Source organism: Diceros bicornis, chromosome 35 (assembly GCF_020826845.1).
Source record: "Diceros bicornis minor isolate mBicDic1 chromosome 35, mDicBic1.mat.cur, whole genome shotgun sequence".
Lineage (NCBI taxonomy): Eukaryota > Metazoa > Chordata > Mammalia > Perissodactyla > Rhinocerotidae > Diceros > Diceros bicornis.
The window spans coordinates 22676469-22690147 of NC_080774.1; the positions used below are offsets into that span (position 1 = coordinate 22676469).

The following is a 13679-nucleotide window of genomic DNA, read 5'->3' on the forward strand; positions in this document are numbered from 1 at the left end:
TTTCTCCCCACTGCCCCTGTAGATAGTTGTATGTCGTAGTTGCACATCCTTCTAGTTGCTGTATGTGGGACGCAGCCTCAGCATGGCCGGAGAAATGGTGTGTCGGTGCGTGCGCGGGATCCGAACCCCAGGCCGCCAGTAGCGGAGCGCGGGCGCTTAACCGCTAAGCCATGGGGCCGGCCCCTGTACAGCCTTCTTGTGTGCTGTGCTCAGTGCTGGAATATGAAGGTGAAGGATGTCCTTAAGGAACTCACAGTCTAGTTGGGGAGGGATGCATATACACAAATAATTATAAGTATTACAGTGGGGGTTTTAAGTGACTGGTAGGTTTTTGATGCTTTAAGTAAAATCCACTGGAGGAGGGGATGTGTGCCTAAAAGTGTGGCAGTGCAGATGCAGGTATAGCAACAGTTTTGGCAATCAGACTTGAGTTCGAATTCTGAGTGTTACTTTTTAACTGAGTGACTCCAGGCAAGGCACTTAACCTTTCTGAGTTTTTGTTATGAGTATCTTAAAAGATACTTCTTATGATTGTTGTTAAGATTAAATAAATACATATTAAGAACCAGCTATTGTTATGCTTAATAAATATATTAATTTCTCAGGACTAAATCCTACAGCCCTCCTGGAACTCCGTGTGCCTTCATCTTTGCGTTCTCAGAGCATTCTTGTGACGGGCCTCACTCTTGGCATTTAACCCTCATCCCATGTACATTTTATTCTGTTCATACCTTCTCTCTTCTGTGTAACTACAGTCTCTTGAAAGGGCAGAAGCTGTGCCTTTCATTCTTGCATCCCCTGCAGTTTAATGGAAACACGTTAAATATCAGTTGCAGAACCAGATGCTGTAGAAGCGGCTCACATCCTACATGCCAAGATGGGTCGAGCTTAAACATTAGCATTTTTGGAGAGTTTTTTTTCACCTCTTCCAACCATCCTTCCCACTGGGTTTTTTAGACATTAGTTTTTTACACCCAAACTTGAGTTTTTAACGTAGAAAGGTAACTGAACATTTTGTTCAGCAAGAGTTTTGGTGAATTATATCTTGATATATGAGTAGTCTGCGTTATGAATTCACTTAATCCTTGGCTCTTTCACTGGGAGGAAAGATTTATATTGATATTTTCTCCCCACTTAGAAAAGCAGAACAAAATCTCAGCAGGCCTGCATCTTGTGTAGCCAAGACAATTCTGACCAGGCTGCCACAGGTTAGATAAAATGCTATTGGCTTTTTTCCTTTGCTACTCCTGCTTGGGGTAGGGAGCATTCTGGCAAGGATTCTGGGCCAGTGAAGCTGGAATAATACTGTAAAGAAGTTTTGGTTGAAGATGAGGCTAAGTGAGTTAAAGGAAAGACTAGTTTCTTTACTGTATAATGACTTAGAGAAGTTTCTAAGTTTGTCCTAGGGGATTGGTGGTTAAAGCATGTTCCATGTCAACCTGAACTGTCTAAATAGTAATCTTGAGAAGAAGTAGGGCAATGTTATTTTTTCTTCCTTCCCCTGGAAAATCAGCTGAACTCCACACACTGGTTGGAAAGTAGGCTTGACTCGTCAAGTATGTGAAAATCCACTCTTCTAGACTCAAAGAGCAGGATTCCCATTTCTGAGGGGAAGTAGCAGAGAGCCACACTAGTTTTCTGCTTTTTGTTTTTTTTTTTAGGAGTTTGCTCCCCCTAAGAGAGCCAAGTATTCAGAAAACTTAACCACAGGTTCTTCATCCATTCAGACTTAATCTGGTCATTCAGAGGCCCTTGCCCTCCCCTTTAGAGGCTGCCGGCACCTGACCTGGGGCCACAGAAGTCTTCCTCTGGGCCTTTGGAAGGCTGGGAGGGGAGGAGTAAGTCTGATTCTTTGAGTAGGGGGTTGGGTTGGGTCTCATAAACTTAATCTCCAGTTGTGAACTGTAAACGAGACCAACCAGCAGGGATTTACTCTCCTCCGTAATTTGCCATTGCAGCCAGAAGCTTCTAAAGGTTTCAGCGAAAAAAATTTATAAAAATGACCAAATATAACAGAAATTTATTTCACTGAGGTTGTTCATTTTATGGACAGTTGTTCCTTTTCAGGCACTTGAATCACTCATGAATTTCTTTTTTTCTTTCTCCCTTTTTCTGCCTTCGATTTTCTAACATGTTTAGAGACAGAAGTAGAAGGCCTTAAGAAGTCTTTCTTCTTGGAAATAAGTGCCTACATCTCTCCTTACACTTCTGTTTTCCTCTGACACTGAAAAAACAGGAGTAGAAATAGAGTCCTTAGAAATCCTATCGCTATAAAAAGGATTAGCTTGAGGTGATGGTGGTGGTGGTGGCGGCTGAGGAAGAAAATTCCGAGGCCTTTGCATGCTCCTTTGGTGTACTTGCTTGTTTATTAGCTGTGTGGCAAGAAGGTGCCCAGAGTAGTGCAAATTTACATTTATTGATTTGAAGTCAGAGTTTTTTTATTTTTATTTTTTTAATTTCATATTTACTCATTTACTCATGTCCACTTGGCAGAGGACAAGTACAGATAAAGTTTTGGCCTATTGAAAGAGCCATTTAAATTTTATTTGATTTTTGTTTTTAAACACATTTTATATCTGTAAGATGTGGTGAAGACAGATCCATTGATAAAAACAGATTGCATAAGTCTTCCACTTCTGAGTGTTTACTTGGGAAGAACTCACCCGTGCCATTTTAGCTTTGTCCTTTCACATGGGATTTGGTTCTGTGATAGTTTCAGGCCTGAACTCTTTCTGTGTGTATATCTAGCCCTATGAACCTCTCACCTCTTTCAGGAAATCATTTTGAGCAAACCTTACCTTCTTTGATGGTCTGAGCACTTTCTCAACAGAGCTGTGAGATGAAGACACAGAGAGCCGGGGCAAGAGGTGTCCACCTGCCTGGGGCCTGACTTCTGTGAAAACCCACTGGAACCAACAGACAGACTGTTCTTTAGAAGAGAAGAGAGAACCAGCACTTTCATGTAGCATCAAGCCATTTGGTAGCAGCCGGAAACCAAGTGAGGAACAAAGACCAAGCTTTTAACCTCTCTTCGTCTTGTCCCTAGACCTTTATGGTTGTCGCCCATCAGTGGAAAAAACTGCAGCCTGGAAGTTGGGAGATGTGGCCTCTAGATGATCTGGGAGACCTTGAGCAAGTCTCTTGACGGCCCATGGTCTGTCTTCACAGTGAGGAGGTGGAACTTGATTCTCTAGCGGTCTCTTTCCCCTGAGTCCTGTGTGATTCCGTGGGCCAGTGCTATATGTGGGGTTGGAGATCTCAAATGTGAAAGGGACTGTTTGAGACATCCACTTAGGGGCTGTGAAGTCTGTTGACTTGTGTCTTGTGTCTTTCACCTGGAAAAATGAGGGTAGCTTCTACCCAAATTAAGGGGGGCCCTCAGATTCCTGTGTTTAGATTCTGTGGACAAGTGGTAGATCCCCTCTTCTCTGTGGTTGGTGTTGCCTTGTTGGGGAGGGGGCATTTGGGACTAAAGGTTTAGAGATTTTTCTACCAAGAGATGATCACATTTGTCCTGAGATGGTGCGTAAAGCTGGAACTTGCCGTTTTATCACTGATGGCAATGTTTCTCTTTCCATAGCTGTGGGCTTTATCTGGCCATCTCTCAGGTATGCCGAAAGATTTGACTAGCACTTAAAAAGGCAGCTCAGGAAATGCTATTTTCTATATTTCTTCTTTTCTCTGCTTTCCCCCTTGTTGAATAAGACAAAACTGCCAGGTTTTATGTTCCGCTGGGCAGCTGCTGCCGGTCTGATGTTTTTCTCTTCCTTTCCTCCTCCTCCTCCTCCTCCTCCTGTCCTCCCGCCCCCGGAGGCCCCCCATTCTTGCTCTACTCTGAGGGGAGCTGTACCTTTGTGGTTCTTCTGCAGCTGCTGGACTTTGATGGGGACATGCTTGCTGCCTCTGCACTTGCTCCCCGTAGCAACCGGTTCTTTGAAGATGACCTCTTGCTGTTTGCCTGTTGTCTCTCATGTTGGATTATAGATGAGAGATTTACCAGGCTGGGGGTAGGGGCCTGCTGTTCGCACATTTCCTTTAGGGTTCCCAGCATCCCTCAGCCTGTGTTTTCTCTTTCCAGAATATGAGGGTTTTTTTTTTGGGGGGGGCGGAATGTGGAGGGGATATTTGTGCTGAATCAAACAGTTTTAAGTGTGCAGGATTGCCCTAGTTGTGGGATAATTTGGAAATAGAGGTTGCAGTGATTCTTTGTTGAAGCTATTTGACTGACTTCTCATTTTTATTACGATGTGCTAACACAGGAGGGGGGAGGGCACCATTTGTTCCTCTCTGTGCTCCCCAAGTGTTTGTGTGTTGGCACTAAACTTGCTTCCTGATGTAATCTGAGCTCTGGGAATTGCCAAATTACCTAAATCTCCACACATTTGAGCACTCCTCTTTTCCCCCAAAGCGTCCGGGTTTTCTCTTTCTTTAAAGCAGCAGAATCCCATGATGTGTGGCCCCATCCTGCGCAGACTGCTCCTGGTGTGCTATATGCAGCTGGTGTGTGGATTTCTCTTCAGCTCAGTGGACTTGTGTTGAACACGGTGGGACAAGGACAGAACAAGGGCGTTGTGGAACAGCAAGGATTCCAAAAGAACCGTGGATTAAAACAAAAACTAGCTATTTTTTTGTTATCCAAGTGTCAAGGGCTAAAATAATATTAGCACCCATTTTAGTAAAAAGGTACAAGAAAATAGACACTTTTATGCACTGCTGGTGGGAGTGTTGTTTGTAGCGGTATATGTATCAAGAGCCTTAAAAATATTCCTACCCTTTGACTCAACAGTTTTTCTTCTAGGAATTTATCCTAAAAATAATAATCAGAGATGTGTATCAAGATTTTTATGTGAGGATGTTCACTAACATATTATTTATGATAGAAAATTGCCAACAATGAGAATATCTAACAATCGAGGGCTGGCTAAGTGATATTACTTTTGTTCATGTCATAGAGTACTGTGCAGACATTAAAATTATTTGAGAATATTTAATGTCAAGGGAAAATGCTCATAAGAGAAAAAAGAATGTAATGTAATATATCATATAGTTCTAATTTTGTTTGTTAAAAAAATTGTGTGGCATATATAGAAAAAAGACTGTAATGGAGTCCCCTCCCCAGTTTTTTCATTGGTAATGAGATTTTGGGGTACTTTAATTTTCTTCATATTCCAAGTCCTTCAGTGATTTTTATATTGCTTTTATAAGCTGAGAAAGTTTTTTTTAATTGATTTCTCACCCCCCAAAAAGTACATTGAGAATATTTTCATTTAAAGTGAAGTATTTTTTAATAGATGAACCAGTAAAACACCTCTGTTCTTTGCTTTATTGTCATTGGAATGTGCTTGTGGAGTTTTTGTTGGTTTGTTTTTTATTTATTTTTTGTGAGGAAGATCAGCCCTGAGCTAACATCTGATGCCAATCCTCCTCTTTTTGCTGAGGAAGATTGGCCCTGGGCTAACATCTGTGCGCATCTTCCTCTACTTTATATGGGACGCCGCCACAGCATAGCTTGACACGCAGTGCATCAGTGCGTGCCCAGGATCTGAACCTGTGAACCCCAGGCCGCCAAAGTGCAGCACGCGCACTTAACCACTGTGCCACCGGGCTGGCCCTTGTTTTTTTTTTAAATAAATGCCACTATCATTCTTTATGTGAGAGAAATGGCTTTAAAAAGTTGGAGTTTTGTCCAAAAGGAAGTTATATCTCTTAGCAGGAACTCAATAAAATACCATCTTTTGTAATCATGCAATGATTCCTGACTTCAAAATGACTTACTAGTATGTGGGCAGTGGTCTTTGGGTCAGTTGTTTATAGCAAAGTTCAGGTGGACTGTCCATTTGCTAAAGGTGGATGAATGGCAGTGGGCTTTGGGAGCCCTTCTGTTTGTTGGTGATTGAAATCACTAGTTATGAAGCCTATCTTTATTAGAAAATGCTTGTGATTTGGGAAGAATGAGAACTGTTAGCAGATGATGGTTCTATGAGCAGATTGTCTAGGGGCATTGGAGTGGTGGAAGAGGGTCTGAAGGGTGGGTTTCATTTGTGTTTGGGAGTAGCAGGTGATGGCTGCTGAGGGTAGAAAGGTCTCTACTGTCTGTTGAGATGAACTTGACTATGATATTGGTTGAGTTAGGGGATGAGTAGCTATGAAATCATGGGCTGACAAGCCTTTTGCTTCCTCATCCCTCACTGTCACCAATTACTTGGGAAATCCATAAGGCTGGGAAGAAGATAAATATAGCAGTCTTTTCCTGGGAAGGCGTTGAGAGGCCAGTCCAGAATGCTGAGATGTGGGTAAAACTAGCTTCTGTGGGGTTCATCATGTGGGAGGGACTAGTGAAGTTAGGACTGGCTCTCTTGAGAGAGTTCAGTTTTTTAACACCCTCTTGGATTTTGAATTTTTTAAATAGGTGCATGTGGGAATCCACAGCTGTCTAGATAGAATTTTCTTTCATCTGGTACCCTGTTATCAACCATATATTACTGAATAATATTACATTGGATAGATACCACATTTTATTTATCCATTCATAAATTGATGCACATTTGGGTTGTTTCTGCTCTTTGGTTGTTACGAACAATGCTGCTGTGAGCATTCATGTAGAAGTTTTTGTGTGAACCTGTTTTCATTTCTCTTGGGTATATACCTATATTCAAGGTACATGGAATTATGGTTCACGTGTTGAGGGACTGCCAGACTGTTTTCCAAAGTGACTGCAGCATTTTACATTCTTATCAGCAGTGTATGAAGGCTCCAATTCTCCACATCCTCACCAAAACTTATCATCTGTCTTTTTGATTCTAGTCATCCTGGTAGATGTCAAGTAGTATCTCATTGTGGTTTTGATTTGGGTTTCCCTGATGGCTAATGATGCTAAACATCTTTCCATGTGCTTTTTGGCCATTTGTTTGTCTTCTTTGGAGAAATGTCTACTCAGATCCTTTGTCCATTTAAATTTAGTTATTCATCTTTTTATTATTGAATTGTAAGAGTTCTTATGCTCCAGAAGTATTAAGGCCCACAAAGAGATTTTCTTTATGTGGGTTATATCTGCCAGTATTTGCCTTGTGAGAAATTAAAAGAGAAACTTTAATTTTGAAATTAATTTTAAAATAGTAATAAGCCTATTACATGTTAACTAATATTTTTATGAAAAATGATATTTTGTTTTGGATAATAAAGTGAGAAGAGTGGCCTTGTTTTATATTTTTGTAAATCTCTTTAATATGTGGCTTAACAGAAGACAGTTGGATTCTCACATCTCCTGTATCCAGTCTGTTGTGATATGCTTTGGCTGAAGTGTCTAAAGAAAATCTGGCCTTACACAGATATACAATTGGAAAAGGGAGGAGTATTTTATTAGCTTCTTAAGATAATTGTTGATATTCTTTGATACTATATCAAAACTTGACAAGAGGTAGTTTCTTAAAGGTGAGTAGTAATGTGGAACCTGGAACCATATTGATGAACTCTTCATACTCTCTTATGTTGAAATCCATTGGTCTCTCTTGCACTTTGAATGGATCTTTTACCAATGAAAGATTTTGTCTTATCATGCATCGGTCATTTAGAAAATACTGATTCACTGAGTCACGCAGCTCCTCCACATGCTGACACATTTCATTATACAATACTAAAAAATCACATTTCTATATCCTCGCCTGTCTTAATAGGAAAGTCTTTAAATATTGGGGTCTTTCAAGCTCTTGGTGGTAGATTATAAATTTCCCCAAATTCTAATTTTGCTTGAAAGCTCAAGTTTTATCATTGGCAATGAATATTGTCAATTGTTTTCTTTGAAGTGACAGACTCACTTCATTCATTTCTGAGAAAATGTCTGCCCTATGCCCATCTTTGTTACCATCCTTTGTCAGTTGTTCTTTTAGGTGAAAATGGTGTTTCATAACTAAGTGGCTAGTTTGGCTTGCAACTCACAATCGCACTAGTACTTTACCTTGAGTCATCCATCGTAGTTTGGTATGCCCCAGAAGTGCTTATGCATACTTCCCATTTTGTCACACAGCGTATTAAAAAGCATGTACTTAGGAGCTAAGAGCTAATAAAATCTATAGTTTTGACTTGATCAGTATTCTTCGTCAATATTGTTTCAGCATTCCTAAGGAAACTTTTTTAATTGCAAATATATAATAATCAAGAGTGAAGTTTGGTGCCACTGCCTTTGATGGACGTAACAGTTTCTCCCACCATTGCTTTACGCCATCAGTGCAAATATCAGCACAGTGTAAAAGGCAGAATGTCATAGGATTATTACAAAACTAGTTTTGCCCTCACAGCTTCCCTGACAAAGTTTTAAGGATCTCCCCCCACCTACCTAGAGGCTTAGATGGACTTTGAGAACCTCTGGGTTAGATGGCATTTAATGGAAATTGGGATAAAATTGTTTTAAAGGCTCTTGACTCTCTGTTATCTGAGAATGTTAGCACCAGCTTGCACGATGATAGCGATAATACATATATTTTGTGTATTATGCACCTTGTAGTTGCATCATTCTTTTTAGGCTTCAACAATATTGAAAATCACAAAGTAATCACCATTGAGATTCCTTTGAAAATAAAATCCTTTCTCATTTTCTTTTTCCTTTTTTTTTCTTTCAAGGAAAGGACCCTCTTTATCACCTGTCTTCCTTGAATGTGATATTTCCTTTATTTCATGTTTTGGGTTTGAAAAGGCAATGGTCCTTTAGGGCCTTCCTCCATTATGTCTGTTTCTCAGGACTCTGCTTACTCTAAAAACCCTAGACTGGTGTCTAGTTCAAGCCTGGGCCAGTGGCTGGCAATGACGACCAGATCCCTGCCATGTAAATCCTTGCTGAATGGCATGAGACTCAAACTTAGCAGTTCATAGAATTGTAAGGTGAGCCCCATTTCCCAGCCAATTATGACTCGATCTAAAGCCACAGCCAGGCCATTAATGTATTTTGGGCCTTGTCCTCTTTTATATCTTGCCAAACTCTGAAAGTCTACTGTATAGCTACTGGCAACAGGCCTCTCTGCCAAAACAGTCCATGAATGTATCATTTTACACCTCATTTTTCCTTGTTTCTCCCTGTGATGGCACCTTGCCTGTGTTTCCCAGATCTTTCCACCCACTCAAAAAAAAATTATTCATTTAACTTATTCCTGCGCTGTGATACAGACTTTTGGCTTCTGTAGCTACTTATTGTGAAATAGATGCTAAAGAATGAAAATGCTAATATCTTCTTATAGGTCCTTCCTTCCTCAACCACCAGTGGTTCTCCTAAGGGCTGGCCCTCTTATGGGTTGAATTGTGTGCCCCCTAACCCTGAGTACCTGGGGGTCGGATTGTGACCTTATTTGAAAATAGGGTCTTTACAGAGCTAATCAAGTTAAAATGAGATCATTAGGGTGGGTCCTGATCAAATATGACTGGTGTCCTTATAAAATTGGGGAAATGTGGACACAGACACACATAGGGAGAACGCCATGTGAGGATGGGTCTATGATAGGAGTGATGATTCTACAAACCAAGGAACCCCAAAGATTGCCAGCATCCACCAGAAGCTAGGGGAGAGGCATGGAACAGGTTCTCCCTCAGCCCTCAGACACCTTGATCTCTAACTAATAGTCTCCTGAACTGTGAGACAGTAAATTTCTGTTGTTTAAGCCACGCAGTTTGTGGTACTTTGTCATGGCAGCCCCAGGAAACTAACATTGGCCTCAAGGCTGACTGCTGTCTCTTATGGCCCTGTGGTTCTGTTATTCACCTTGGACCTTTGTTCTGCAGGTCATACCACAGAAGGTCTCCCAGGGTGACTGTGCCCCCACCGTGTAAGGGTCCTGCTCGGAGCAATGCTCCATTAATGCTCACACCAATGAGGAATGCAAGGTTGAGAGAGGTGTCTTCTGGAAGGATGGATAGAGACGGTATCAGACCCAGAGGCAGGCAGCTCCGTGTATCTGCTTCCATCCCTTCTGTCCATTCCTCTTCCCCTGCGTTGATTAGAGATGTTGAAATCTGACTGGCCTCCACTTGCTCCCCTTTCCTGCGGAGCAAGGAGCGTTGAGCCAGCATGGGTATATTTGGCTTTATTTTCTCCAAGTGCTTTCTCCATGGGACCCTCCTGTGGGTTCCCAGCTGACCGCCTATTTGCACCACACAGCTGAGAGAGGTGGCCAAGAAAAGCGGGCTGCTGGAATGCTCAGGGCCCCGAAACATTACCCTTCGTGGTCGTTTGGTTCTTGCCAGTTTGTCCTTGTAAAACTTTTATGAAGATGTTGTTGTACTTGCATTGGAGGTTGAAAATTGCTGTTAACTTTGCTGAGACCCGTGTCCCCCAGGAATGTGGGACGCTAAGGAAATGCCTCTGGCCCTCCCTTCTGGATGGGTGCTCCGCTGCAGCAGCTGCCTGCGCGGAAAGTTGAGCTGGATGGATGGATTAGGGACATCAGCTAGGCCTTTGTTTAAAAATATTTAAAATATGTTTGAACCTCCCTTTATCAACAAAGAGCAGTTCCTTTCAGCAGAGAGAAGTTCTTCATTTCTATGTTTTTTTACGATTTTATTTGGTTCTTTTGTATATTCGCAACTTCAGAAAAGTGTTCCCATTCACATTTTGAAAAGTACAAAAGGCGCTGCATAGTTATGTTCTATTTCGCTTAAGGGAAAAGAGCAGTTTACTTCTACTAGGAGCATAATGTTTATGAAGATAATCTTCTCTGGTTTGAGTTAATTTTTTCTGGTGCCGAGCTTTGATGATTAAAAAGAAAACAAGAACATGTTTGAGAATGTGCATATTTAACACTTCTTTGGAATTAGGAGTTAATGGAGGTATATTAGTAATAAGAATAAGCTTTGGAAGTTATGAAGAAATAAAAATAAAAGAGATTCCTATGTCAAGATCTGCTGTTCTCAGAACCGGAAGGAGTATTAACTCACTCCAAGTCCTTGACTATTAGGTATTTTGAGTTAAATGTCAGAAAAAGGTAGCATTTTCCTAAAATGAGATCTGAGTTTTTCCTTGGCTTCTTCTGTGCTGGTCACAGTTTTGTGTATCAGGTTTCTGCTTAACTTCAGATCTTCTTTGGGCGTTTGCCCAGTGTTATTAGAAACCTGAGATACTTCTCTACATACATGCAGGAAGGGCCAGCATGTTGCACAACTCCAGGGGCCCCATTCATCTTAGAGTACGAGGATTAGACCAGGGTATGAAGGATGCTGGCCAGAGCTGGGCCTTGTGTGGCCCTGCATGCAGATGCTAACAGGAAAGGTGTGGGTGGAGGTCCCTGCTTCTTCGGTCGATTAATACGTATTATTTTTAGAAATGAACTCTAGCCATAACTCTTGATATTCTGTGTCCTTAAACCAAATTGTCCATCTTGAGGAGTATTTGGTCAACTGTGGGTTATGGCTTTGCCTTTTAACCACTAGCTCAGCAACAGCTTGACAGGGGTGAGGCCACAGCCTGTGAAAGATCAATCTGGGAGAATTATTAGTTGTCTTTTAAGGTTGCTTTAAAATGCCTTGAGGGCCAACCCTGAAGTTTAGGAAAAGAGTGTGCTTGTATTTCTCTGTTTTATACCTTTCTCCTACAAATTTTCGTGTCCTTCTGTTGGTTCTGGAGGCTGCCATCTGAGTGAGGAAGATGAAGAGGGCTTTAGATAAACATTCGAGAATATTTCAAAAGGTTCAGGGCCTTAGATTGAGGTTAGTGATGTGCCACTGATGACCGAAGTTCCACTATATCCTGAAAGGATATTTCTCTCCAGCCAGTCACGTGTCAGTCGTTAATCAGACATTTAACAAATGGTACTTACATCTATTAGGTTGAATTCCATGAACTTGCCATTTTTGTAGGTTAGAAATGGTTGAATATTGGGAATTTCCCATGGCCCTACCCGGAGGTCTCTGGAGAGGCTTCAGAAGGGCAGGGAGCTGGAGACCTGCATGACTTGTGCTGGGCTGGGATTCTCACCTCTGTACTTACTTGTTTGTGACTTGGGCAGGTCACCCACCCTCATCATACTGCAGTTTACTGCTCTGGAAATGAGGATAATGTAGTACCGTGTTGTAGGGTTTTTTTTTATGTGAGGAAGATCAGCCCTGAGCTAACATCCATGCCAGTCCTCCTCTTTTTGCTGAGGAAGACTGGCTCTGAGCTAACATCTATTGCCAATCCTCCTCCTTTTTTTCTCTTTTTCTCCCCAAAGCCCCAGTAGACAGTTGTATGTCATAGTTGCACATCCTTCTAGTTGCTGTATGTGGGACGCGGCTTCAGCATGGCCGGATAAGCGGTGTGTGGGTGTGCGCCTGGGATCCGAACCCGGGCCGCCAGTAACGGAGCGCGCACACTTAACCGCTAAGCCACGGGGCTGGCCCCTGTAGGGTTGTTTTAAAGATTAAATATGTGCAGTTGTGTAAAGCACCTAGAGCAGGGCCTGGCACACAGCTTACTCTATGCGTTGGTACATTATTTGGTCATTCTTATGACACCTCTGCAATTTCTGCCATATCTGTGTGCCACCTGTTTAGTCATTTATTTCATATTTTTCTTTAAAGTGACTACAATTCTAAAAACTAAAAGAACTTATTTTGTTGATTCATAGTTGCTTTTCTTTTTTTATATCTTATCATCTCTGACACTGGAATGTCTTAAAATCCATGGCATGTCCTGGTTTAATTGTTTTCTTGTCCACTAAAAGATGTTATGGTTGATGGCGTCTTAGATTTGATGAAAAATGGTATTTTTTAAAGGAAATTTTATCAAGAATTTGTGCTGGTTATCTTTTCTAGTTCATGCTAAAGTGAATAAATGTCTTTGTTTTAAAAAGCCACCTGTGTACCACCCAGAATCCTCTGTGGATTGGCAGTGGCTCATGGCCTGCGTTTTGGGAAACACCAAGTACCATGAATAGTTTTCAGGTCATGTTTTGTGGAGCAGCTTGGAGGCTTCTGCCAGGAGCAAGGAGGCAAAAGGAGTAGCTTTGGAGCCTCTTCACCCAGCACAGCCCTGCTTTTATCTGTCTCACGTATTGGAGTTTCACTTAAGGGTTGGTTTATCGATAGGACTTCCACTACTAAACATGGTTTGGAAACCAACAGTGAGCCATCATTTGCCACACTAGCAGCCTGACAAGGTCCCACAGACTGGGCAGGATGGGGGTGCAAAGGATTCTCTCTGTCGCTAGGGCTGAAAGAGCACATTGGCCAGGGCTCTGTCCACTGCTGGAGCATACTGAGTACCACAGAGAAGGCTAGAGACAGGAATGTCTGGCCTGGCAAACGTTGGCTTCAAGGAGGGCATGTGTGCTTTGCTGGCTGCTTTCTGGGATGGAAGTGGGCTGGTAAAGTGACGTGTGAGGCCTACCCCAACATAGAAGGGATTGGACAGGAATGCGGTACAGAGAAAGGGAGAGGTGATGGGTAGTTCTACTAAGACCTGTAGATCTTCTGTTAGATGAAAGTGTCTGGTGGCATTTTTTAGGTTTTCCGAGCAGCCTTTAATTTTTGTTTCTTTGATTTTTTTTAGCAGCAGCTTCTTGTATTGGGTGAAACCAGAGCTTCCTGGAAACAGAGAGACCTCCTGACTCTTCTTCCCTTCTCTTTTCCGGGGCTGGTATTTTCTGTGTAACCGAGAGTGCAGCATGGAGAATTTGAGGAAGCTGGTTTTGCCTTTTCTCCTGCAGGAAGCGAGGCTTGTC

The 13679-nt window shown here is 42.0% G+C and overlaps 1 protein-coding gene across 3 annotated transcripts in view; it reads left to right on the forward strand.

The window, feature by feature from the left end:
• Nucleotides 1–13679, forward strand: part of ZNRF3 (zinc and ring finger 3) — a 148300-nt gene that overhangs the window by 46047 nt on the left and 88574 nt on the right. The window contains exon 1 of one of the 3 annotated variants that reach the window (XM_058531705.1): nt 2430–2998. The exons of the other annotated variants lie outside the window; for them this stretch is intronic. The gene's annotated coding sequence lies outside the window, so the exon portion shown is untranslated. Of the gene's footprint in view, nt 1–2429; nt 2999–13679 lie in introns of those variants that run through there. 3 annotated transcript variants of the gene reach the window in all.